This window comes from Pinus tabuliformis, chromosome 7 (genome assembly GCF_031772625.1).
Source record: "Pinus tabuliformis cultivar Carrire ecotype Pingquan chromosome 7, CPIR1, whole genome shotgun sequence".
NCBI classification, from domain to species: domain Eukaryota; kingdom Viridiplantae; phylum Streptophyta; class Pinopsida; order Pinales; family Pinaceae; genus Pinus; species Pinus tabuliformis.
Window position 1 is genome coordinate 809883371 of NC_142293.1, and position 27764 is coordinate 809911134.

At 38.2% G+C, this 27764-nt stretch overlaps 1 pseudogene; it reads left to right on the forward strand.

Moving 5' to 3' along the window:
* The first annotated feature begins 246 nt into the window (after positions 1-246).
* Positions 247-27614, forward strand: LOC149250035 (xyloglucan endotransglucosylase protein 1-like; annotated as a pseudogene).
* Positions 27615-27764: the final 150 nt, after the last annotated feature.

Sequence of the window (27764 nt, forward strand, 5' to 3'; positions counted from 1 at the left end):
AGAAAAAGAATTGAATTATTTCATATTAGAGTTGTAGTAAATCATACCAAAGTAGAAACTCTGCTTGATATGGGGTCCCAAGCAAACTTAATTGCAGAATCCTTGGTAAAGAAGCTTGGCTTAGAAACAAAACCACACCCAAAGCCTTACCCGCTGGTATGGATACATGATAGAGCTAAATTTAATGTAACCCATCAGTGCAACGTAAAATTTGTGATTGCGTCTAAGCTGGTAGATGAAGTAGAGATGGATGTTATACCGCTGGACATTTGTGGCATGGTATTGGGGAGCCCCTACCTGTATGACAGAAAACCTGTCTTTTTTTCCCATGAGAATAAATATCACATCACGAAGGATGGGGTAGAATACATAGTGCAGGCTCATCAAAACAAGATTAATGCCAGCCTTGTAAGCGTTAGGCAGATGAAACGGCTAGTGAATTCTAGCAAGACATACATGCTTATGGTTGTAAGGGAGAAGGAGGCCAAATTCGCGGACGTGTTCCATGGCTGCGATGGGGAGCTTAAACAGGAATTAATGCAATTAATTTCTGATTATACTGAATTGTTTCAGGAGCCGCGGGGACTACCTCCAAAGAGGGAAATCCAACACGAAATCCAACTATTGCATGACGCCCCGCTGCCAAATATCGACATGTACAAGATGTCGGCAGTTGAAATGGAGCAGATCAAGTGGCAAGTGCAGGAATTACTGGACCAAGGCGTAATCAGGTCGAGCTTTTCTCCATGCGGTTCATTGATTGTTCTAGTGCCAAAGAAATACGACAGCTGGAGGATGTGCGTGGACTACCGTGCACTTAACAAAATATCAGTGAAAAATCGCTATCCCCTCTCACGCATAGATGATTTATTGGATCAATTAAAAAATGATTATATTTCAAAAGTTGGATTTGCGCAGTGGCTATCACCAGGTTAGAATTACGGAGCAAGACATGTGGAAAACCGCTTTCAAAACCAAGTAGGGGCTGTTCGAATGGATGGTGATGCCATTCAGGCTTTGCAATGCTCCAACCACCTTTATGGGGTTATGAATAATATATTTCAGCCTTTCATTGATGAGTTTGTTCTCTTATATTTAGATGATATACTAGCTTTTAGCAAAAGTTGGTTTGAACATATGATCCATGTAATGAAAGTGCTTGATGTGCTGAAAAAGGAAAAACTCTTCGTAAAATTGTCAAAGTGTGAGTTTGGGAAATCCTATTTGGGTTACCTAGGTCATATTGTTGGTCATGGTCAGTTAAAAATTGATCCCGCTAAAGTTGAAGCAATTGTAAATTGGCCTAAGCCTACTAGCGTAAATGAGGTCCGTAGCTTTCTAGGTGCAGTCCAATATTGGAGGAGATTTATTGCTAATTTCTCTGTTATTGTAGCACCTTTGCACACATTGACAAGTGTGAAACAGGTCTTCCAGTGGGGAGGAAGATCTTTCGAAACATTGAAGGAAAAAATTAGCACCACGCTAGTCTTAGCCTTACCCGATCTCCAACAGCCATTGAGATTGAAACCGATACCAGTGGTTATGCCATGGGAGTTGTACTGATGCAACAAAAGAAGCCAATTTGTTACCATTCTAAGAATTTTTCTCAAGCTGTGATAAACTATCCCACCTATGACAAGGAGCTTTATGCCTTGGTGCAGAGTGTGAAAAAGTGGAAACACTACTTGATCAGCAAGGAGACCATCATCCATACAGATCATCAGCCCTTGCAGTACCTTCACTCACAAACCAAGTTGCAGCAAACTCGTCATTTCAAGTGGATGGGCTTTCTTGAACAGTTTCATCTGGTAATAAAGTATAAGAAGGGAACTAGCAATAAAGTGGCCGATATGCTATCTCGCCCTCCTATTTCTGCTTCGGTTATTTTGCATAATGCTTCATTGTCTTTTGAAAGTTATGCTGAACAATATGCTAACAATGATGACTTTGAGGAGGTTTATGCAAAACTAACCCATGGTTCACAGGTGGACAACTATCACTTGCAGGGGAAATCATTGTATCACCTTAGTAAATTGTGTATTCCCACAGGAGAAAGAGTGCATGTAATTCGACAGGCCCACACCTCTCTTATGTCTGGACACTTTGGCGTCGAGAAGGCTTTATGTCATGTACAAAGATTTTGTTTTTGGCCTCATATGAAAAAAATTGTGACTTGCTATGTAAAGGGGTGTGTGATGTGTTCTGTTTCAAAGCCCTCTAATATAAAACTTGGGCTCTACACACCACTCCCTATTCCGAGTCGTCCATGGGAAAATGTGTCAATGGACTTTGTAGGAGGTTTACCTTTGTCTAGGAAGGGTCATGACTATTTGTATGTCGTTTTTGACCGTTTTAGCAAAATGTGTATTCTTATGCCTTGTAAAACGCAGATTACTGCAGAGCAGACTGCTTCTCTTTTCTTTCAGCATGCTTGGGTCCACTTTGGATTACCCACATCAATTGTGTTAGATAGAGACTCTCACTTCCTTAGGGAGTTCTAGACCAACTTGTGGTGGATGATAAACACAAAATTGAAAAGAAGCACGTCATTTCACCCACAGACCGCGGACAGACAGAGGTTGTTAACTGTACCGTGATACACCTATTACAAGGCTATTGTGGGAAACATCCCAAATTGTGGGATGAAAATCTCCCCTATATACAACATTCCTATAACCGAGCCGTGCATTCATCGACGCAGCGTTCACCATTTGAGACATGCTTTGGTTACTTGCCAAAAGACCCTTTTGATATGGTCTTTGGAAGGGAGGATGGCTCTAGTGGACCTAATAATAAGGACAAAGCTCACCAGTTTATTCAACAAATCCAATTGATTAACTAAGCAGTGCAAGAGCAGTTGGAAAAAAGTTGAGCCCATTATAAGGCTCGACATGATAAACACCGGGTCGACCATCAATTCCAAGTGGGCGATAAGGTATGGTTCCACATCAGCAAAGACAGGATTGAAGGGAGAAGGAAAGAAGTTGCGGCCAATCCAGTATGGACCATTCACCATATTGGAGAAGACTGGGAACAATGCCTTTCGTCTTGACTTGCCTGTATATATGCAGATGTACTCAGTAGTGAATGTGGAGAACCTGGAGCTGTATGAACCACCTTTGATCATGGACAATGATGAGGTGGGCACAGTTCCTACCATTGATGATTTTTCACCAGAATATCACGATGAATTGCCTGAAGACATCATCCTCGACAGAAGAACTTGGACTTCACGGCGAGGAGATGTAGAATACCTTCGACTTGGATTCAAGGGAATGCATCCCAGTAAGGCCAGATGGTAGGAGAAAGAGAAAGTGAGGGAACAATTCCCTCACTTTCCAATTGACTAATGAAAAGCTTTTGGTGGTCCAAAAGCTCCTCAATGGGGAGGATTGATCCAGGTGGATCTTCAGATACAAGGGCATGGAAAAACTCAGAAATCCAAGTGGGCAGAATGAAGTCAACCCAGGACCAGAGCAGGGATCTCATCTTCTCGATTCCAACGATGCAAACGGTACTTCAATCCGAGTCCGGATGATGAAGTTATCACTCGAAGAAGGATGCTTTAATCCTTAAGAAAATTAGGAATTTCCTTTGAAAAGGAGTCTTAAGCCTTTAAGGCCAAATTGCAATCGGAGGTTGCATATGGGCAGATTTAAGCTTTGGGACACGGAACCCCCGATCGCTGATCTCCGATTAGATCAGATTGGCGGATCGGAGGCAATCGCAGTTGGAGGACTTACATGTATATCGGCGAGCGGGAAGTGCGATCGACAATTAACCAGATCGACGGAACCCTTATTGGTCACCCAGGGTGACATATGTGGGGGATGCCGATGCGATCGATCGACGTTGATAGTGGCGATTGACGATCAACGATCGGTCATTCCCGATAACCAGGACAGATACACCTCGATATGCTGATTTGCGACCCCATCGTGGACTCGATACATATTATAAGCTTGATTTAATGAATTATGAAGTCCAGGTATATGGTTTTTAGGCAGATTTCTTAGTGTTTTCAAGATTTTGAAGCCTTATCAATGCAACGATAAAAGGGCCATTTTGAGAGGCGGTTGCACTCGCCGATCCTTCCACTTTACCGACCTCTCTTATTAACCAGACAACCCCGATTTGAATGGGATTCTGTCTAAAGAACCCATTATAAAACACAGTCGATGGAAAGAGCACGGGGGCAGAAATTTTGGTGGAAGCACGTTGTTTCGCAGGAGGCCCTATTTTGGACAGTTTACATACTCCAGCCCTTTTCTTTGCTGCAAGACACTTTGGTGTTGCTTAACTCTCCATCATCAGGCATTCATTTCATAGCCATCTTGCAAATTGGAGGTATAAGCCTCTTTGTGGACAATTTGATGAATGTAATTTGTTTCTTTCATGCCATTTAATAAGAAAGGCCTCCCCATTGTTGAGCTAGGCTTGGAGACATAGTCCGAATTGGAAGAACTCCGTTATCAAGCCTTGGTGTCTTCTTTTTGTGCCTTGTATGTGTTTGCTTCTTCCTTCATCATGTGAACATTGGTGTGTTAAGCTGCAATTTTACATGTAATTCTTTTCTATACATCTATAAGCAAAAACATCCTAGATCACAAATAATCAAAATGGATGGTCATTTTGTAGGAGTTTGATTTGGAATTCATCAAGTCCAAATCAAAGAAATATCTGGTTTTTGCAGAGTTACTTTGCGACCTTCCCTCGAACTCCATTGATTCAACATTTGAACCATTGATTTTGGATGAGTCTCTGTTTCTCATATCGTCATCTGACGCATGGTATGGAGATATACTGATCTATCTCTAGACCCAAACTTTCCGACTTGATACCTCTCGCTCGCAACAATGATGTATTTGATACCAAGCCAAAGATTATCTGATCATTGGCAACACTCTTTACCATCGTGGTATCGATACAATTTTATAGAGGTGCCTCACGCATGAGGAAGTCGAGAAAGCATTGAATGATTGCCATTTAGGTGCCTGCGGTGGACACTTATCTGGATATGAAACCGCACAGAGAATTCTACGTGCTGGTTACTTCTCGCCAACAATATTCAAAGATTGTATTATTGCTGTCAGAAGCTGTTATGCATGTCAGATATATGACTAAAAAACCAGATTGCCACCTGCACCATTGCATCTAGTCGTTGCTGTTGGACCATTCGCCAAATGGGGCATTTACTTCATGACATGTAACTCCACCTTGGCTGGGGGGAATGGGTATATTATAGTTGCCATTGAATATTTTACCAAATGGGCCGAGGCGATGCCAACATTGAACAATAGTGGCGAAACCACTGCTCTTTTCTTTTTTAACCATGTGGTTGCCCGGTTTGGTGTACCACAAGCCATAGTTACATATCATGGGTCGCATTTTCGCAATCACATGATGGCTGAGTTGAATGCTAAGTTAGGACTGTCACATGATAGTTCTACCCATTATTTCTCGCAAGCGAATGGACAAGTTGAGGCCATCAACAAAGTCTTGAAGCGGATGTTGCAGAGAATGATAAGGGTTCATAAGCGAAATTGGCACTTAATCCTCTACTCTGCCTTGTGGGCATATCGAACCTCGGTAAGAAATGCAACTGGATTCACGCCCTTTCAGTTGGTTAATGGTTTGGAAGCAATCTTACTGATACAATGCGAAATTTCATCTCTCAAAATCGCGATTGACCTGTTACCCGACACTTCTGAAGAAGAAGCGAGTTTCTTGGAATTAATCCATTTGGATGAAACCCAGCATGATGCCTCATTGGCTAACGAAGTGCATAAGAAACAAATCAAGGCGTAATATGATAGAAATGTCAAGCCTCGTATCTTCTTAGAAGGAGACCTAGTCTTGCTTTACGATAAGGAAGTTGATAAACTTGAAGCAGGGAAATTTGAACTAATGTGGATGGGTCCTTATATTGTCAAGCGTGTTCTGGCAAAAGGTGCCTACGAGTTAGTAGATTATGATGGGATTCCATTGTCGCAGCCCCGAAACGGGCTGTACCTCAAACGTTACTATGCTTGATTGAGTGTAGTAAAACTCACTGTATATATGCTTTCATTGCATATGTGTGTGTATCTTTTAGAGTTTTTATTTGGTTAGTAATCAGCTTTGCATTTGTTGCAGAAGTCAGAGTCTTTAGAACCTTTTGTTGGTTATGCCGATGGTGCTAGTCGTAGTACACAGAACTTGAATTCTGCAGCATGGGCTATTTTCGCTCCAAGTGGCGAGTTAGTGAGTTTTCAAGGGATTTGTGACGAACAACATCGCTGAGTATAGCGCATTGATTGAACTTCTCTCTGATGCCATTTCACTTGGCATTTGCCGATTCATCATTAGGATGGACTCGCAACTCATTGTACTACAACTAACAACATTTATACTGTCTGAAATCCAACAATTTTCGTATGTTCTTGAGAGTTCATATTTTGGAAAGGCATTTTGAACACATTCAATATCAACATATTTCCAAAAATATTAACACATTAACTGATTCTCTAGCGGATTCTGTGTTAAATAGACATTTGCGACACATGTAAAAGTAATATTTTCAATTCACATCATCAGTTGAATAGGATTGCATATAATCATAGAAAACTCTGAAAGTAAAATAGATAGGTGTTTTAAATTTTTTTACAAAATTTGTGTCTAAGACACGTTTGGTCATCTGACCCAAAAAACTCAAAATGCATGCAAAACATCCTAAGTAGATCTAGTGGTGCTCATGGTAACAGGTCACAACCTGTGCTATCATGCACAAAAGCCTCGTCCAGCAGCTAGGAACACCAATAGTATGGCGTTGCGGCCTCATACATAACTCCTCGGTCCATACATCCAGAATACCAAGGGTTAATCCCTCTATGTGATCCTGCAACTCTGCTAAGGTCTTGGCCAAATATAAGTCCTGGAGAACTGCTCTCCCAATGTTTCTCCACGCTGGCCCACCTGCAACCTGTTGGTGCCCCACAGGTCGAATAGTACCCACATATGCATGCATAAGAATGATTTTAGTTTAGTCTTGGAAACATTAAAAACACAAAAAACATGTAGAAACTTGAAAAAAAAAAAAAACACTTTTGGTCAAACAATTTACCCATAGCACCCCATTGTGCTCCAACTGGTAGAATCAAATCTGGATCTCCATGGAAATCCATCCCTAAGTATGGATGCTCCTCAATGACAAGGTGTTGTCGCTCGAGCCAACTGAAGAATGCAGTGGAAAAAATGATTGTTGACTGACCCGCATGTCGAGCCATCAATTCAACCCACCTTTGCATACGTGGATCTCTAGGACCAGCTACACCCAGTGATACATGCTGTGGTTGCATCAATGGGATTCTCTCTAAGGTAAAAGTGATTAAGATCGAACCATAGCAGAAATTCTTCGTCTTACCACTTTTTACCTTGGTCAGTTGTTCTTTCAGTGAAGAAAGCACAACCTCGCACCAGTTGAAAAATTTTGGCTCTAGACACTCCAATGCATACTGCATATATGATCTGTTCGCCAGATGTAGTGTCACATTGCCAGCCAATTTTGCGATTGTGAAGAGGATCGTTCTCAAAGGAAAATCACCTACATCCCTGATGTTTATTTTCCCATCCTTGTTAGGCTATGTACCTGGCTGACAAAACTGTCTAATATAATCTCTCACCAATTCACCTCCACGGGCAAATCTAGAAAGTGAGATGGGGGCACCTCACCTTGACAGTCTGGTAAGAAAGTAAATATCATCAATGGTAATAGGGACCATCTTGTCCCTAATGTGAAAATTCTGATCTGTCAGATCCCATGCATGAACAAGGAACTGCAGTAGTTCTATTTGTTGCCTCATTCCAGACAACTTGAAGTATTTGAGTAACCCATAGTTTTTTAAGGCCTCAACTATACGCAGATAGTTTAGGGCAGCCATGTCTTGTTCTTTGTGCTCTCTTTCTTGGCATGTAATTGACATTCTAATCTGATGAAAGCCCGAAACACAATCATAAGCTTAGTTAGGATCCTTTCCATGCAAAAAACAGGACAAATTTTGGAGCAAACAGCTAAATCAAACTTGGGAAACTCACCCAGCGCAGCCCAGGCACAAAGACAGTGCACTGCAGAGCATGCAACCTTCTATCTGGGTGCTCTTTAGCGTAGTTTTCAATGTGAAAGCCTGCGTTGATCCCAGGGCGAAAAAATGAAACCCCAGGGGCCCCAAAAAACCCTAAAACTTGCATGAAATGAAAAAAGAATGACCTAAAAAGAAAGAAGAGAGGTTTAACTCCTACCTGGTCCAAATGACTCGAGAAATGGTCCACAGAATCTCTCGCAATCAGCTGATGAAGTTCGAGGTAAAAAACTAGCCCAGAGCACAAAACTGAATGGTAAGTTCCAAATGGTAAAAATTTCATGGTAAAAACTTGTTTTATGTTTATTTCATGTTCATTAATCGAGTAAACATTAGTATTTGCCTATTTTTGCCTATGAAACAGGTAGTTTTAATCCTTTTGGTGGTATTTTGAGTAGGTTTTGCAAATGACTTACAGAATTCAACGTGCTCGATTGTAAATTGTAACTTTGACCACAAAGCACACTTTTATCTTTTTTAGAGCTCTGTTAAAAACGAAAAATAACCCCCTTGGAGTCCTCTTTAAGCTCTTTTCAGACTCTCTAAACATGAAAATATCTTCGAGCACTTGTCCTTTCCAGCTCGTTAATGGATTGGAAACGATATCTCTCTTGTATTATTTTACGCTTTTTCGGGCTTGAGAGATTAATTTACGAAAAAGAACTTGTGGAGTTTTCTTTGTGTCCCTTTTTAAACTCTCTAAACATGAAAGGACTGAGTTATCTTTGTCGTTAAACTCGTTAAAAACATCAACTAGCGACAAACTTGTCCATCTAGACAAGACCAAGTTTCACTTTCGCTAGACTCGTTAAAACATCAAATAGCGATGGATTCACCTGAATGGTGGAATTATACAACAAGCATATGTTATCCTCCTCAATCTTGATAAAAATAAAGAGGTACTGGTCAATAATGACTGGGGAAAATGGGAAAAAGGGGAAAACCAATTTATGGTAGCAGGTCGCTCTTGAACATGACACTTTCACTCCATCACCGTGACTATTTGGGTTGGGTTATTAGCTTGATGGTTATCATACCGTTGGTCTATCATACAATCCATCACTTTATTTTGGGTCAATGCTACCAATTCATTTTAGTGTCGCCGACATGTTCAAGAGAAGTCATTTAGTCAAAATTCATCCTTTGCAATACCATAAACCTTCATTTTCATGACCGCCATTCCTGAACCTTGTGTCATCAGTCAAATTCCATCTCCAAAATCACTACACTTGTTTCGTGTCATTGATGTGGGATACATCAAGGTCCTCATGCGATGAGTCGCTTCTTGTTGACATCGGCACATTATCCAAGAAGTTGACTTAGAAACACCCTTTAGGTACCTTGAGGCTTGCATGCATCAATCACAAGTTTCTCGCTTCCGATGATAGGTTAACATCAATGGCCTTTGATCGAAAGACTTTGTATGGTGTTCGACATCAAATCATCCATTCACACCATACAAAATGTACTATAGTACCTTGAGGATCATTATCATTATCGGTGATTTCTCTCACATCTGTTAACAACTTACATCATTGGCTGGTAATCAGATGGTGTCTTCCCATGTTCGACTTCAAATCACATATTCACATGGTTAGACTCGTACTTGAGCGAACGATTGAACGAGATAGAAGACCCCAGATCTAGTTTCATCCATCCGGGCTGTGATTTTAGGAGTACTAAATCATATGTACAATGGCTTTACATTGATGGTCATTTCGATCATGGGTCTATATCTGTAGATGACTATTTATGTACATGTAATGAAAGTTTATAAGCTGAGCATGGGTATGCCTTCCCTCAGAAATTCATGTAAAATCAAATATCATGATATATGTATTGTAATTGATGCAGGTCACCTTCCACTTCGATACCTCCTCATCACATCGTAAAGCATTTCATTTGACATTGGCATTTTTCCGACTTCATGCTTTAGGGGGTAGCTGTTACAGATACATTTGGGCACATCAATCCCATCATCCAGATCAGTGTTTTAGGGCTCATCAAACCCTAATTTCAGTTGCTACATGCCCTAAACAAGTCACCTCTTTGAATGCCTCCTTCCCAGATAGTTTCATGACTTGAAGACATCCAGAAATAGCCTCTAGAGGGACCAACGCAGGTAGGCCCATGTAAGGGTGCGCTGCAGAGCAGTTAAGTCCATGCCAGGGTGCTCTGCAAAGCACTTAGGCTTCATTTCACCTGCACTGGGCGAGATTGAGTGAAATTCACATAGGGTTTGGGGAATATTCTTATCTTTTGGAGTCATCTAGAAGGTTCCCTCACTTATCAAATCCTATGAGCTCGAAAATGGATGAGGAATGAGCTAAGATGCATCCTATCCTATCATCCCTTCCTCCATGGAACTAATTCTAAGTATGGAAGGCCATTCAATGCCACCATTTATGACAAAACCTCCTTCATCTTCCTATAAATTGACCACTCATCTAAGTGATCAGGGGCTAGATTATGTTGAATTGTAAGGAGATAATGTTGCTATGAGATTTGGCTTTGAAGCAAGTATTGTAATGCTACAAGTTTTTCATGCTTTTGATGTGATGTGGTTGGGATCCAAGCTGTAGGAATGGTTTTGAATCAGACACAAATGGTTGTAATTCCTTATTCTATTCAATAAAGTGTTTGAACCTTTCTCCCATATGTTTGTATTGTTTATAATGCTTATATGTGTGAAATGTATCTGATTCCATTCACTTATATTCAATAGATCTTTTGCTTTGATCAATTCTTTGTTTTTCGTTGTGTTTACAGGTACTTCTCAAGTGTATTAAGTACGAGAAGGAGTGACAGGATTGATACAAAGGAGACAAGAGGAAAGTGGAACTACAAGTAGGTCTTCTCATCTTCTCATCTTATCTATTGCTTATAGGAAAAGACTAAAACACTTTAAACTATTGTTCTAGATATGGCTACTTATCTAGGGAATTAGTATTTATCCATAGATACCAAATTCTCCAAAACAAATATAGTACTGGTCCCACCAAACCACCAGAAATTGAGACTTTGCAACCAATGTTTAAACAAAAATAAATAACATTAAGTGCAAATAAGTATTAATTTATGTCCAAAATTTCCCAAAACATTGACTGGGCCCACAACTGTCCATAAATAGTATCTTACTACTTAAGAGTGCAAACCATATTGACCCAACTAGAAAACAGATAAAACCATCAATCCTTCCAAAATGGTCCATTCAAGAAGTACAAAGTTGCAGTCACTTTAGCCCCCACTCATCAGAACTGAAGCTATGTATCCCAAATAAATATCCATACCTGCACATAATAAAAGTGAATGTATGACAGCCATAATTGTTGTTTTGTTCAACATTTAAACCCCTTATGTTCAATAAATGACAGCCAACCCAATAAAATTTAAACCCACTTTGTTTAATAAACGACACCCAACCCAATAACTTCAATAAATGGCACCCAACCCATTCTATTTCTCATTAAAACAGATCAAAGCACATGGATCAACAAATAAAAAATTCCCAACCATTGGATCACATCAAATTAAATCCAGATCACACATTCAAAATGAAGCCATTGCAATCCATGTCCATCCTTACCACCAATTAAATTCAAGTGCCAAAAACTATAAAAGAAGTTCAATCACTGCTGAAGTTTCATGTTATGCTTTCAAACTATTCACCAATCTTGGAGAAAAAACATCACAGAACAATTGCCAGCATATCTAGGTTAGTTATTTCAATTACAACACATTTTTCTTACAGTTCTATTTTCATTTCTCACAGTTCTTACAGTTTCAGTTTCATTTTCAGTTCTTTCAGTTTCAGTTTGTGATCAAGAGTGCTTCAGGGGGTCCCAAGTTGGAGCCTTGGTCAAATTAAATACCATGCTTGTTTTGGCCAATGATAACTCCTTGAGGACCAAAGATCCATTTATGGAGAAGTGCATCCTTATAGAAAAAAAATTAGATAATGAATGTTAAGAGGGATAGGTTGTAGTGGGAGGAAATTTGAGGCTAGTGATAAATGTAAGGCATGCAGTGAGCATTGCTTATTGGTGGCATGCATGTCCAAACAATCGAAATTAATGAAGAAAATTTGAGTGCATTGTATAAAATCCACATGTTAACTAGAAGCATTGTTAGAGGCTTGAATACACAAGAGAATGGAAGAAGTGTCTCATTGTCAAGACAATACAACAATAGTCCACCCCGTGTGAACTATCTATGAGACATTAAATTAATAATGGAATAAATTCAAGATTTTAGGTTGATGGATTGGTTGTCTCAAAAAAGAAGATGGAATAATTTAAAACCTCGATCAGGTTTCTTGGTCATACAATCTTAAATGGTCAATTGATACTACAACATGTTGGAGAATTTACTGACAATTTCCCTAACAAGATCACAGACAAAACACAAATCCAAAAATTTCTAGGTAGTCTGAACTATGTGGGCCACTTCTACAAGGACTATGATAATGATAGAAATTTTTTAAATGATAGGCTCAAAAAGGATCCTCCTCCATGGACTCTAGTACATACCAGAGTGGTGTAAAACATCAAAACAAAGGTAAAAACACTTCCAATTTTACATGTTGTAGATGATGGTTTACCCAAACTTGTGGAAATATATGCAAGCAATATTGGATGGGGAGTAGTACTAAAACATGTGAGAAATAAAAATGCTAAACCTAAATAAGAAATCACCTAGTTTATTTCAAGAACATGGGAAGATGCATAAAACAATTATTCTGCAATTGACAAAGAGATTAAAGTTGCTATGAATGCAATATATATGTTTGAAATATCAGATCAATACTAGAGCAGTGTAACACATCAAAAAATCATAAATAAAAAATCATAAGCATAACACATCAAAAAATCATAAATAAAAAATCATAAGCATTCCCAGGACCAAGCTCCTTGAGACATTAAATCAAATGCTGGGCATGAAAGCCGAAATCCTAATCAAGGAGAAGTCCTGCTTTGGCTTCATTTCTTCAAAAATCATAAGCATTCCCAGGACCAAGCTCCTTAAGACATTAAATCAAATGTTGGGCATGAAAGCCGAAATCCTAATCAAGGAGTTAGTAACAGCAAAGAGTCTCTCTGTGTATTTTGTGAACCCGCAAAGAGTCTTCTTGAAGATCGAATAGGAGTCTAAACAAATTAATTCAAACAACAGTAACTACGAGATCTTCTCATGGTATCAATTGCGATAACATATAGGAGTCTAAACAAATTAATTCAAACAACAGTAACTACGAGATCTTCTCATGGTATCTTAAGTGTAAAGACAAGTTATCAAAGCAACAAAATGATATTTGAAGTAGTCAAACCAAACAAGAGGCACTCTTGGGAAATGCATAACAAAACCGATCAATACAATCATGGTAATTTAAGTGTAAAGACAAGTTATCAAAACAACAACCACTGATAATTTTGAAGACATACAACAAAATGATTTTATATATTTGATTTTTCAATGATACTAACATACATGCTGATAGTTTCCTGTAATAAAGCAGAAGTATTTTTTCCTTGTATGAAAGCATAATTTACAAATATTCTTATCTAAATGCATGCAATAATTCTATAGGTTGTTGCATCTATGGCAAGATTTAGTTATGTTGCTCGTACAAGGAGAAGTGGCAGGAGAGTGACAAGGAGTGCACGGCTGCGATGCCCATCGTCAGATGAGGATAGGATAGGTGATGTCAATGTCAACAATGCCCCAAGGAACGTTGTTGAGGATGACCATGCAACTGAAGCTGATGTTATCACAACATCACCCACAGAACCATCGTCAACAACAGTCCAAGGGGTAAGTTCAACTAAAAATATCAGCACTATAAGAGGATGAAAAAAAGAAGAAATGTTAGCTGCAATTGACGACATAGAGTTTAATGTATACTCAGTTCGGGCATCTGCAAAAAAACATGGTATTCCTCCCTCATCAATACATTATTGGATAAATGGACAGACTCATACAAAACGTAGAGGGCCTCTTACAGTTATGACTAAGGAGGAGGAGGCCGAGGTGGTTGAGTGGTGTAAAGAGATGGCCCAATTGGGACATGGGCTAGAGTTGATACAACTCAAATCCCCAGTTGCTCAAATCTGTCAAGGGAGGCCAAACCCATTCAAAGATGTGTTTCTTGGGAAATCATGGTGGTTTGGGTTTAAAAAAAGGTATCCTGAATTTGTATTGCATACTGCTGAGGGCCTTGACAGAGACAGAGCATTAAATTTGCGCCCTGCAGTTGTGCAGAAGTTCTATGACACACTTTCTAGTGCTTATGATAGACATTCTTATGGAGCAGACCATATATGGAACCGTGATGAAACATGTTTACAGGTAGGGAGGAATTGTGGCATGCGGGTAATTTCCAAGAGAGGGAGCCGATATGTGCCAAAGATTTTGCCTAAGAGTAGGGAGTGGATAACTATTTTATGTTGTGTCAATGCAATTGGTACTTCAATCCTAGGATTTTATATATTCAAAGGTAAAAATCAACTAAAAAACTATATACAGAACTGTGAACTAGGTGCATGCATGGCTACACATCCCCATGCATGGATGACTAAAGATCTGTTTTTAAGTTGGCTTTTTCACTTTGCTACATCAGTACTAGGTGGTGTCTCACCTAATAACATACACCTATTAATATTAGATGGCCATGGGAGCCACATGGCTGTACAAACAATTGAGGAAATAAAACAATTTAGGCATCGACTTGTTGACATTGCCCGCTCATACCACTCATAGACTGCAACCCCTTAATGTTAGTGCGTTTGGCCCTTTCAAGAACTATTTTAGGTCGAAGCGTGATGCATGGATGGCAAAGAATCCAGGGGTTGAGGTGAAAAGGTTCGAGCTAGCAGAGCTTGCAACTAAAGATTTTAAAAGGGCTTTGACATCATCAAATATCAAGGTTGGCTTTAGGAGGACAGGAATATGGACACTGAATTATGAGGCTCTTATGCATGATATTATTTGTAGCCAGGCGTTTCATGTGGATGGCCAGGAAGAAGGGAATGCCCAAACAGGTGTTGAAGTGCAAGAAGTAGATGACCAAGATGATGTGGTTGCAGTTGGTAATATGATTTCCCTCTCTCAATGACACTTATATGATGAAGATGATGAAACTGTATGTGAAACACAGTATAATCATGAACAAATTTGCAGTAACATGGAGATCGTTCCACCAACTCAAGAACATGAAACTCCTGCTGTTGATATTGTTAATGACATTGTTGAACATGCAGTTGACAATGACCAATTGACATTGCCAAGCCAAGTAACCCCACTGTCATGGCTGGCATAAGCAATGATTAATATGAATGAACATAGTGTCTCAACAACCAATGAACAAAGCATGAACATGCCCTCACAACCAGCAGAATTGAATAGTGAAATTATTCATTTTTTTGTGGACAACAGATCAATGGAAGAAGATGAAGCACATAATGGGGCATCAAATGAAGATAATGATATAGTTCAATCAGTTGTCTCAGATACTGAAATGGAAGTACCAAGCAATGAAATGCAGGTGGGAGGGGTGGAGAAGATACTTGGTCGGTTCCTAAAGCTACCAGTAGAGAGAGTATCAATGAAAAAAAGCAAGGTACACCGGGTAGTCTTCGTTTGGGCTGAAGCTCACAGTTACTCACCTCAGAGGACTATATAAACCTGTTAGTTGAGTCTGAAAAAAAGAAATTTGAAATGTAGGAATTAAAATAGAAAAGGAAGGATCTAGTCAAAGAGAAGAAGAAAACAAGGATTGTTGCAGCGCAACGTCGAGCAGATGAAAGGCTTGAAAGAGATAAAGTAAGGCAAGTTAAGGACCAACAAAAACAAATGGCAAGACAGGAAAAGGAATCAAGAAAGACACAACAAATGCTTGAAAAGGAACAAGGGATGATCAATATGGTTGACAATGATGCAAGCATAGCTGATGAAACCAAGATTATTTCAAACTCATTGGACCATATTGCAGATAATACACCATTATTCCAAGATCTCATAAACATTCAAGTGCCTCACTATCAAACTGAGGGTTTACCCACTTGCCTTATTCCTACCAGAGGAGGTGTCAATTCTATGTATGCTCATTACACACCTCCACTTAATGTAGGGGTTAGTAGTGCAAATGTGAGGTATGGGTACTCAATTCCTCCATGGTTGGAAGGTGCAAATTGGACTCAATCATATGGCAACAATCAACCATTTCCTAATCAACCCTTTTTAGGTAGGCCAACCTACCTGGCTCAAGAAGGTAACTTGGGGAGTTTTGGCACTCAAGATTCTCAGGGCCATAAAGAATAGGGGTGTCATATGTTTTTGGTTGTAACCACATTATGATGTGGATTTTGGATGGATTGTATCTTTTTCTTGTCACAGAAACATTTTGGCTTACAACCTAGGTTGTTTTATTTCATACTGTGTGCGGCATTGTAACCAAAATCCATTTTAGAAGGAACATCTATAGTCTATTATAATGTAGAAATCTTACTTGAGAATGCAAATGGGATTTTCTGTTATGCATCTACACACCAAATGATTTACACAAGTGAAACAATGACAACATTTTTAGTTTACATTTCATGAGATTGTAGCAATACTTTATGATGAAACAACACATAATGCACATACTAACTATAGTTAAAACATAATACAAATTGGCAATACAACTAATGCACCCAACCAACCTCTGAGAACTCTATTGATTGACTAACTAAGTTACAAATGCAGATTACTTTACGATAAAAGAGACACATGGCTACAATAAAAAATATTAATCCTTTTTCCTGAAAAATCACTGATCACTGCTCACTTCATGTTCACCACAATACATTGGTATCAAAGTAACATTGGAAGGCCATGCATAAACATATTGTTAGCCCTACAACAATGGTATATCACAGGAACATTACTTCATTCGATCTGCACACTTGCTTCAAGACTCATAACCCAGACTTGTATCAAGATCTTGCCAATAATTCTATGTATGAAGACAAACATAAATTGGCATTCATTTACTACAACAAAAACAAAATCAATTAGACAAAGGTGTGCATTTTTTCCTCAATGCACCAACCTCCAATTGATGTAGACTCTAGGTCATAAACTTAATAGTGGCATCAAAAACACTCTCCAACCACAAACCCTAGGTCATCAACACTTTCCAATCATAGCAACATACATTCTTATACTAGCAAAATTCTTTCTCTTCTCAAACCTTGGTAACATAAATAACTAGATCAACATATCCAATCCACTAATAATCGCTAGCATCATCAATGTAGAAGCAATGCTACAATATGAGGCTCATGACATCAATAACTTCTCTACAATATGCAAAAATCTAGCAACATATTCTCGCAAATGTGCTAATGAAACAACTGGGTCAATACCATTCTCTACTTGGAAAATAACAATTTAGTTATAGCATCAAACCTTGCAGTAATATACACTTTATCATAGAGAGCTCATACAAACCCTAGATAATTTGGCATCACACTCCCATATATTCAATGTTCAAGTATCATCTGACAGTAAAGGCAGAGGATAAAATGAAGACCACACAGGTCAAATAAAATGAATTTCATGACAGTGAGAAACATAGAATTACGCACAATCCAAAACAAAGTATTGTGAAGTAAAAACCATAAATAAAATTTCAAAATGAGTGCGCACTAGGATATACTTTGATTATATTTTCATGAGAGCATAAATATATTTACAAACCAAAACAAAGGTTTGATCACTGCTAACTAAGTTACAAATGCAGATGGAAGCAAATGAATATCAGAGTTCTACAAGTAATGCACCCAGCCAACCTCTGAGAAATCTATTGATTGATTACCAACCAACCTCTGAGAAATCTATTGATTGATTACCAACCAACCTCTGAGAAATCTATTGATTGATTAACTAAGTTACAAATGCAGATGGAAGCAAATGAATATCAAAGTTCTACAACTAATGCACCCAACCAACCTCTGAGAAATCTATTGATTGATTAACTAAGTTACAAATGCAGATTACTTTACGATAAAAGAGACACATGGCTACAATAAAAAATATTAATCCTTTTTCCTGAAAAATCACTGATCACTGCTCACTTCATGTTCACCACAATACATTGATATCAAAGTAACATTGGAAGGCCATGCATAAACATATTGTTAGCCCTACAACAATGGTATATCACAGGAACATTACTTCATTCGATCTGCACACTTGCTTCAAGACTCATAACCCAGACTTGTATCAAGATCTTGCCAATAATTCTACGTATGAAGACAAACATAAATTGGCATTCATTTACTACAACAAAAATAAAATCAATTAGACAAAGGTGTGCATTCTGTCCTCAATGCACCAACCTCCAATTGATGTAGACTCTAGGTCATAAACTTAATAGCGGCATCAACAACACTCTCCAATCACAAACCCTAGGTCATCAACACTTTCCAATCATAGCAACATACATTCTCATACTAGCAAAATTCTTTCTCTTCTCAAACCTTGGTAGCATAAATAACTCAGATCAACATATCCAATCCACTAATAATCCCTAGCATCATCAATGTAGAAGCAATGCTACAATATGAGGCTCATGGCATCAATAAGTTCTCTACAATATGCAAAAATCTAGCAACATATTCTGGCAAATGTACTAATGAAACAACCAGGTCAATACCATTCTCTACTTGGAAAATAACAATTTAGTTATAGCATCAAACCTTGCAGTAGTATAAACTCTATCATAGAGAGCTCATACAAACCCTAGATAATTTGGCATCACACTCCCATATATTCAATGTTCAAGTATCATCTGACAGTAAAGGCAGAGGATAAAATGAAGACCACACAGGTCAAATAAAATGAATTTCATGACAGTGAGAAACATAGAATTACACACAATCCAAAACAAAGTATTGTGAAGTAAAAACCATAATTTCATTGAACGAAAAGACAATTTTCCCCTAAACTCAAACAAACACAAAACCCTAAACCTGCAAAACCTGCAAAACCTGCAAAACCCTCCAATGCAACGGGAGACTGACCGAATGTACTAATGAAACAACCGGGTCAATACCATTCTCTACTTGGAAAATAACAATTTAGTTATAGCATCAAACCTTGCAGTAGTATACACTATCATAGAGAGCTCATACAAACCCTAGATAATTTGGCATCACACTCCAAAAAATACAAATGCGATTTCACTTATCACTAAAATCTGGTTGCCCCATTAAACATGTTTTTAGCTATGCCAAACAGCAGGCGCACACAATGCAAAGTACGTTACAGATCAAAGCATCCACCCATATATTTATCAACTCAATATTTATTTCAAGAAGTGATTACATGTACAATAGTGTAATAGAGTATTCAACACCTAGTTTCTGTTGAGACTCTCTCCTCGGTGGTGTTTTACTCTTTGGAGAAGCAAATTTAGTTATACCATATAATTCTAAGCAGGTTCATAACAATACATATTAACAAACTTTCAAAAAATGGAATAAGAAAACACCAGAAATACTTGTAGACGCCGAGGAGAATCGTCACCTCCTTCTCATCGAGCGGGAGTGAACTACAGGATCGATTCACCAATGGTATAAGGTGGTAGAAGCGAACTATAGGATAATTTGGCATAACACTCCCATATATTCAATGCTCAAGTATCATCTGACAGTAAAGGCAGAGGAAAGCCTTACCTAATGCCCTAATCCCATTAACACCTAAAGACATTGAACCTACCTACCAGCTAACCAGCCCTAATCCAGCTAACCAACTCAAGGTAGACACCCACTAGACCTAAGAAATATTTCAAACTTGAAGGTGTCCTCCAGAGGCCAGACCCAAGGAGCCTTTGTTAGAGCCTTTTGAAGACTAAGCATCAGAGCAACTACCAATCCCTAGAGCTAAGCAGAATCCATCCTTCCTAATAGATGATAAAATGAAGACCACACAGGTCAAATAAAATGAATTTCATGACAGTTACAGAAATAGAAGAGCCATTACCTGAATACCTTCCCCTAAATTCAAACAAACACAAAACCCTAAACCTGCAAAACCTGCAAAACCCTCAAAACTCTAAACCCGCAAAACCCTAAACCTGCAAAACCCTTTGAAATGCAACGGGAGACTGACCGAACGCAAAGCGACTGAAACTCCAAGAGAAAAAATAACAAAAATCCCAACAGCAAGTTCAGGTGTTGAAAAACACAGTGGCAGTGGCTGGTAGGAAAATCCTACCGGATAGACGCAGAAGCCATGTCCAAGCATCCTCCATGTCCAAACATTCTCCAGACCTCGCCAGACCTTCTCCAGAGCTCGCCAGACCTGCAACCAAACTTGGAAAACATGAAAAAAGTAGCAAATTAGCCAATGGCATAAATATACAAAGACAATTCGAAACAAAAACCATAAAAACCTGTAAATTTACCTTCGACCTCGAACTGGCTAGAAATTGGTACTGGCTCCTTCCCAAACAACATGCAATGCGAATGAAACAACCACCAAGGTATCTGTAAACCCTCGGTGGTCCAGAACGAACAACAACAACTGCATATGTAAACCCCCGACCCCGCAGAGCATTTAACAACAACAACAGAGTTAAACCCCCCTCGAAACAGGTGACACAACAAAACCCTAAACCCTGAACAACACTGACAAGTGGAATGAAACAAGAAGAACAGAAACCCTGTTCTGTTAACGAGCGCGTGGCCGGGTTAGCAGGTCAACAATGGCGAACAAGGCGCACAGGTAATAGAGCCATCCCGCGCCATCATCGGTGGAGTGCTTCACCCACACACGAGACCCAAACAAAACTACACAGAGCAGAACACACATCGCAACAAACAGGCTGAAGAAAACATGTAAATGCGTTAAACGATGATTTTTAAGTGCTGCCACCCACCACAACACGTGGTAGGAGACGTTGGGCAGGTGTCTGACACCGAGTAATGGCATCCACGTGCCCAATGCTAAGGTGGAGGGGAGGGCGCACAGGTAATGGCGTCCCTTCCCTATACATCACTGATTATTAAAGGCGATTACTGGAAAGCAAAGCGCATGTAGTAGGTACTAGGAAGGAAGTTGTGTGTTGCTGTGTAGAAATCGTATCAAAAGTTGGAGCCACCACTTTCTTCTCTGCATTTAAATCCATCTAATGACTTCACTCCTTTTGAATATACCCCACGCAAAAGTGAAAGCAATCCAATAAAGTTGGGACACACTCTAACAATTGTGGCTGCCACAATGACCTTCAATCATTCATTATGTCGTGCATACCTCTCGCTATTGTTTCCTTCATCTTTCCTCAGCCACGCAGTGAGACGACATATGCCCACTGCCATTCATGTTATATATAACGGGCCCAATCAGTCATCACTCCAAACGCATACATTTCCCACAACATTTTCAGCCTATTGCTTTTTTTTTTCACTCATTCAATCCAATATTCTTTCTTTACGCAGGCATCTCGGGCTATTCTCTTCCCTTCCTTCCATTACTCTATCCTTGGACATGGACATGCCCCTCCTCTTCCTTTTATTGTTAATCTCATCGATACTTCTCCTAACCGTCTCTGCAAATTTCTACAAAGATGTCGACATTACATGGGGCAATGATCGTGCTAAAATCCTTGACAATGGCCAACAATTACAGTTGACTCGAGATTGAACTTCAGGTAAATATAATTTTCATGCCAACATGCTCTGTAACTATTTCATTTTCATATACACTTATTATACTACCTATGACATTCTAATCCTTCCGTTTTTGATGACAGGTTGTGGGTTTCAATCCAAAGAGGAACATCTGTTTGCGAAGAGTGATATGCAAATCAAGTTGGTACCTGGGAACTCTGTAGGCACAGTCACTGCCTATTATGTATGTTTTATTGTTACTCTACCCAACTTCACCCTATTAATACTCTAGATGGCAATATCTTGTCCTATGCTATGCTAACATGTTGCTGGTATATGCCCCCTTACAGCTATCGTCTCAAGGCCCCCAAACATGATGAAATAGACTTTGAATTTCTTGGTAACCTGTCTGGCGATCCTTATATTATGCACACTAATGTCTTCGCTCAAGGCCTAGGCAATCGTGTTAAAGATATCAAGAGCATACATATGAAAACATAAACAAAACTAATAAACAAAAATAAGAGAAGTCTGATTCTTAATCCATGAGCTGAACTCTCATTGAAATCTCATATCTCTATAGGAGCAATGAATATATTATTATATAGCCCACATATTTCTAATTTCATTATCCATTATCTGACTAATCTACTGTCCCTAATAATTTGTTGAATGATCACTGACTACATCTATAAATTTGCTGCCCTAATTCTGATAACTCAGAACACAAAATTTGCTGGCTAATTTGTCAGCAATTACATAGCTTTATTTTAAGCATTATCCTCAACACTCCCCCTTAATGCTTAATGAGGTGATTCCAAGCATATCCCTTAAGTATTCAAACTTCCCTTTAGGTAGTGCTTTGGTAAATATATCTGCAAGCTGTTCATTTGTTGTACAAAACTTTATTTGAATTTCTCCTTTTGCCACATAGTCTCTTATGAAATGATATTTGATATCAATGTGTTTGGTGTGATTATGAAACACTAGATTTTTAGTTATGGCAATGGTAGAAAAGTTATCACAGTAAATAGTTGTGGCATATTTTGGTTCTTGTTTTAGATCTAACAATACTTTCTTCAACCAAATTGCTTCACATATTGCTGTTGCTGCAGCAATATACTCTGCCTCTGTAGAAGACAATGAAATAGTTGGTTGCTTATTTGAACACCATAATACTGCACCTAATCCAAGGCTGAATACATAACCTGAAGTGCTTTTTATATCATCAAAAGATCTAGCCCAGTCATTATCTGTATAACCAATTAACCCAAAATTATTTGATGAAGTATACCAAATTCCATAATTTCTTGTTCCACAGACATACCTCAAAATTCTTTTTTTTGCTCCAAAATGAATCTTACTTGGACTTTGCATGAATATGGAAATCAAACCTACTACATGCATAATATCAGGCCTAGTGGTAGTAAGATACAAAAGGCTTCCTACTAGACTCCTATAGGATTGAGCATCTACCTTTTCAACTCCATCTTCTACAGAAAATTTTTCATTTGTATTCATGGGTGTGCTCATGGGTTTACAATTTCCCATTTTCCATTTTTTAAGAAGATTTGAAACATATTTTTCTTGTGAAATAAAAATTCCATCATTCATCTGTGTCACTTCTATGCCAAGAAAATAATGGAGCAAACCCAAATCAGTCATTTCAAATTCAGTCATCATAGCCTCCCTGAACTCTTCCACTAACAAATTACTTGAAGATGTGTATATCAAGTCATCTACATATAAGCACACAATTATTATATCATTACCATTTGAATTGATATATAATGTGTGTTCATTTTCACTTTTATTAAACCCCTTTTTCAAAAAATAAGTGTCAATTCTATTGTACCATGCTCTTGGAGCTTGTTTAAGCCCATAAAGAGCCTTTTTCAGTTTGTAGACTTTGTGACCATTTCCTGCTTCTTCATATCCTTGGGGCTGGTGAACATATACATCTTCTTTCAACTCACCATTTAGAAAGGCCGATTTAACATCAAATTGATAAACTAACCATTTATATTGTGTTGCCAATGCCAAAACAATTTTGATTGTATCAAATCTTGCAATAGGAGCATATGTTTCATTGTAGTCAATACCTACTTGCTGAGCATATCCCTTTGCTACTAACCTTGCTTTTTGCCTTTGTATTGATCCATTAACTGCATACTTGGTTTTATACAATCATTTCACCCCAATGACTTCTTTTTCAGTAGGAGGATCCACAAGCTCCCATGTTGCATTCTTTTTAATCGCAACCATCTCTTCATCCATTGCTTTGCACCAAACTAACTCTTTTACTGCATCTTCAAAACATCTTGGTTCTGCTTCAATCTGAGACATCAAAGCAAAATTAGTATAACCATAAATTTCATTTAAAGATTTTTACCTTTTTGGAGGAGGACTTGGACTTGAAACAAGACTTGAAGTAGTAGAAGATGATGGAGTGGATGTGGCCTCTGAAGTATTTTGATTACTGGATGGATTTGCAGAAACAAAAGATTCATCTTCTTATACAACAATACTTGGAGTGTGTTGTTGCACATCATGATTCCACTGCCATTCTTCTTTCTCATCAAATAACACATCACGACTAATCATTAATTTTTCAGTTTTTGGATTATACAATCTATAACCTTTGGTTTCCTCACAATATCCAATAAAAATGCATTTCACACTTTTATCATCAAGCTTTCTTCTCTTTTCAGTAGGAACATGAGCATAGGAAATGCAACCAAAGACTCTTAAATGAGAAATATTGGGTTTTCTTCCACACCATGCTTCATAAGGGGTAATATTTTGCACACTTCTTGTTGGGAATCTATTAAGTAAATAAATAGATGTAGCTATAGCTTCAACCCAAAAAATATTTGGAAGGTTTTTACCTTTCATCATGCTCCTAGCCATCTCAACAATTGTTCTATTCTTACGTTCAACAATGCCATTTTTTTGTGGAGTATAACTAGCTGTCAATTGCCTTTGAATGCCATCTATTTTACAATAAGAATCAAACTTATTAGAAGTGAATTCTCCCCCTTTATCTGTGCGTAATGTTTTTAGACAATAATCACTTTGCTTTTCCACAAGAGCTTTAAATTGTTGAAATATGACAAATGCATCAGATTTTTCTTTAATGAAATATACCCATGTTCTTCTACTAAAATCATCCACAAAAATAATGAAATACTTATTTTTGTTGAGAGACAAGGTTTGCATAGGACCACATATATCTGCATGCACTAGTTCCAATGGTTTACTTGCTCTCCATGATTTTCCTATTGGAAATGAATCTCTATGTTGCTTACCAAGAATACACCCTTCACAGACTTTATCAATAGATCCAATAAGTGGTAACCCTTTGACCATTTGCTTGTTATATAACAATAAGCCATTCATATTCAAATGTCCATACCTTATGCCATAGCCAGGAACTATCATCATAAGCAACATTTAATGTTGTACTTGCTTCACAAGGGAGATTGAAAGCAAAAATTCTGTTTTGCAGCATATTAGTCTTAGCAATAATTTTACTGTGATCATTTTTATCATAGATTATGCATTGCTTGTCCTTGAAAACAATTAAATATCCCTTTTCAAGGAGCTGCCCCACACTCAAAAAATTATGTGCTAGACCAGGAACATATAAAACATCATTAATGTGCTTTGGTTTTCCTTGTTTTGTCTTCACAACAATTGTTCCCTTACCTTTAGCTTCAACTGGCTTGTCATCTCCCAATAGTACATCAGATTTTGTAGATTCATCTATCTCTACAAAGCCATCTTTGTTTCCTGTCATGTGATTGCTGCAACCACTATCCATAAGCCACACCTCTTTGGAAACATTATTAGTTGAATCAGAAGCCAAGAATAAAGTGCCAACCTCTTCTTTTTCTTCAGAAAAATTAGCTTGTTGTGTTTGTTTTTTCCAACAATTTCTTTCATAATGGCCAAATCTTTTACAATAAAAACATTGAACTTGGGATTTATTAAATCTTTTACCTCCATCACTGTCATCATTACCTCTTCCTTTGTTGTATGAAAAAAAAATCTTCCTCGACCTCTGCCTCCTTTGTATGTTTGTCCTCTTCCTCTTCCTCTTCCAAAAGTGTTCTGGCTTTCCTCATGAGAGGAACCACTTTTGTCTTTGAAAATATTTCCTCTTGCTTGAAAAGCTTGCTCAATAGATTTTTCAGAAGATCTATTGATTCTTTGCTCATGAGATTGAAGAGACCCCATTAGCTCATTCATAGACAACTGAGTTAGATCCTTAGACTCCTCAATAGCAACAACAACCCCATCAAATTTTGTAGGCAAACTTCTTAAAATCTTCTCAACAATTTTTTGATCTTTTAAATCTTCTCCATAAGACCTAATTTCATTCACTATACCCATAAATTTAGTGAGAAAATCTTGAATAAATTCAGAGTTTTGCATGCACAAGGTTTCAAATTCTCTTCTTAATGATTGCAACTTAACAATTTTTACCTTATCACTTCCTTGATATGCTTGCTGCAAAGCATCCCATGCCTCCTTTGATTTTGTTACTCCAACTAGTCTTGGAAAAATAGAATCATGCACTGCTTGCTGGATTAGGAAGAGAGCCTTTGAATCTTTCTTACAATTTTCCTTTAGCTGGTTTCTTTGGTCTTGAGTCTAGCGAGCAAGTGTGTGAGCATCTAGTTCTATATATCCATTCTCTACAAAATCCCACAAATCTTGTGAGAGAAACAATGTTTTCATCTTAATGCTCCAAAAACCAAAGTTCTCACCTTTAAACATTGGTATTTGTGGCTAATAAATATTCATTTTGTTGGCCATTGCTACTAACTGTTGAGCACTCCCACCAATAACTTCAATCTGCACAGGCTTCACAAAATTATGAAAACTCTTGCGAATGACTTTCACAAACTTTTGAAACCTCCTGCCAACAACACACACTTTACATATACATCAACTCTCTTAAGCTATAGCTCCGATACCAAGTTAAATCTATCAAGAGCATACATATGAAAACATAAACAAAACTAAGAAACAAAAATAAGAGAAGTTTGATTCTCAATCCATGAGCGAAAAAAAATCTCATATCTCTATAGGAGCAATGAAGACATTATTATATAGCTCACATATTTCTAATTTCATTATCCATTATCTGACTAATCTATTGTCCCTAATAATTTGCTAAATGATCAGTGACTACATCTATAAATTTGCTGCCCTAATTCTGATAACTCAGAACACAAAATTTGTTGGCTAATTTGTCAGCAATTACATAGCTTTATTTGAAGCATTATCCTCAACAAATCGTGAGCAACAATTTTACTTGTGGTTCGACCCAACCTTGGATTTCCACACTTACTCTGTGCTATGGACATCAAACCAAATCATGTTTGTATTCTAATTACTTCTTCACTCATTCATCTATTCAATAGAGTACAATACAATTTCTAAATCTAACGAAATTATAAATGTATGTTTGTTATTCAGATTTTCTGTAGACGAGACTCCTATTCAAGTGTTTAAGGACAGGGAGACGGAGTTGGGTAAAGTGGATAGCAATTATCACTATCCTAAGAGCCAAGAAATGAGGGTCTATTCAAGCCTTTGGAATGCAGATGATTGGGCGACTAGAGGTGGACTCATTAAGACAGACTGGAGCAAAGCCCCTTTTGTTGCATCCTTCCGCAACTTCAATGTTGTTGCTTCTTCTAACTTCGCAGTAGAGGAGGCTTTGGACTCGAACCAAGAGCAGAAGCTCTAGTGGGTGCGAAATAACTATATGATCTATGATAACTGTGCTGAGACCAAGAGGTTCCGCCAGGGGCTACCCGCAAAATGTAAATGAGTGCTCAATTCAACTCAACTCCATTGTCTGATTGATGAATTTTCGATACCCTGCCCTTCCAACCATTCTTTTATTCCTTCTTTACTGCTCTATGAGCTCCATTCTTTCATTATTTTTCAAGTACATACATTATTGTATACAAAATCCGCT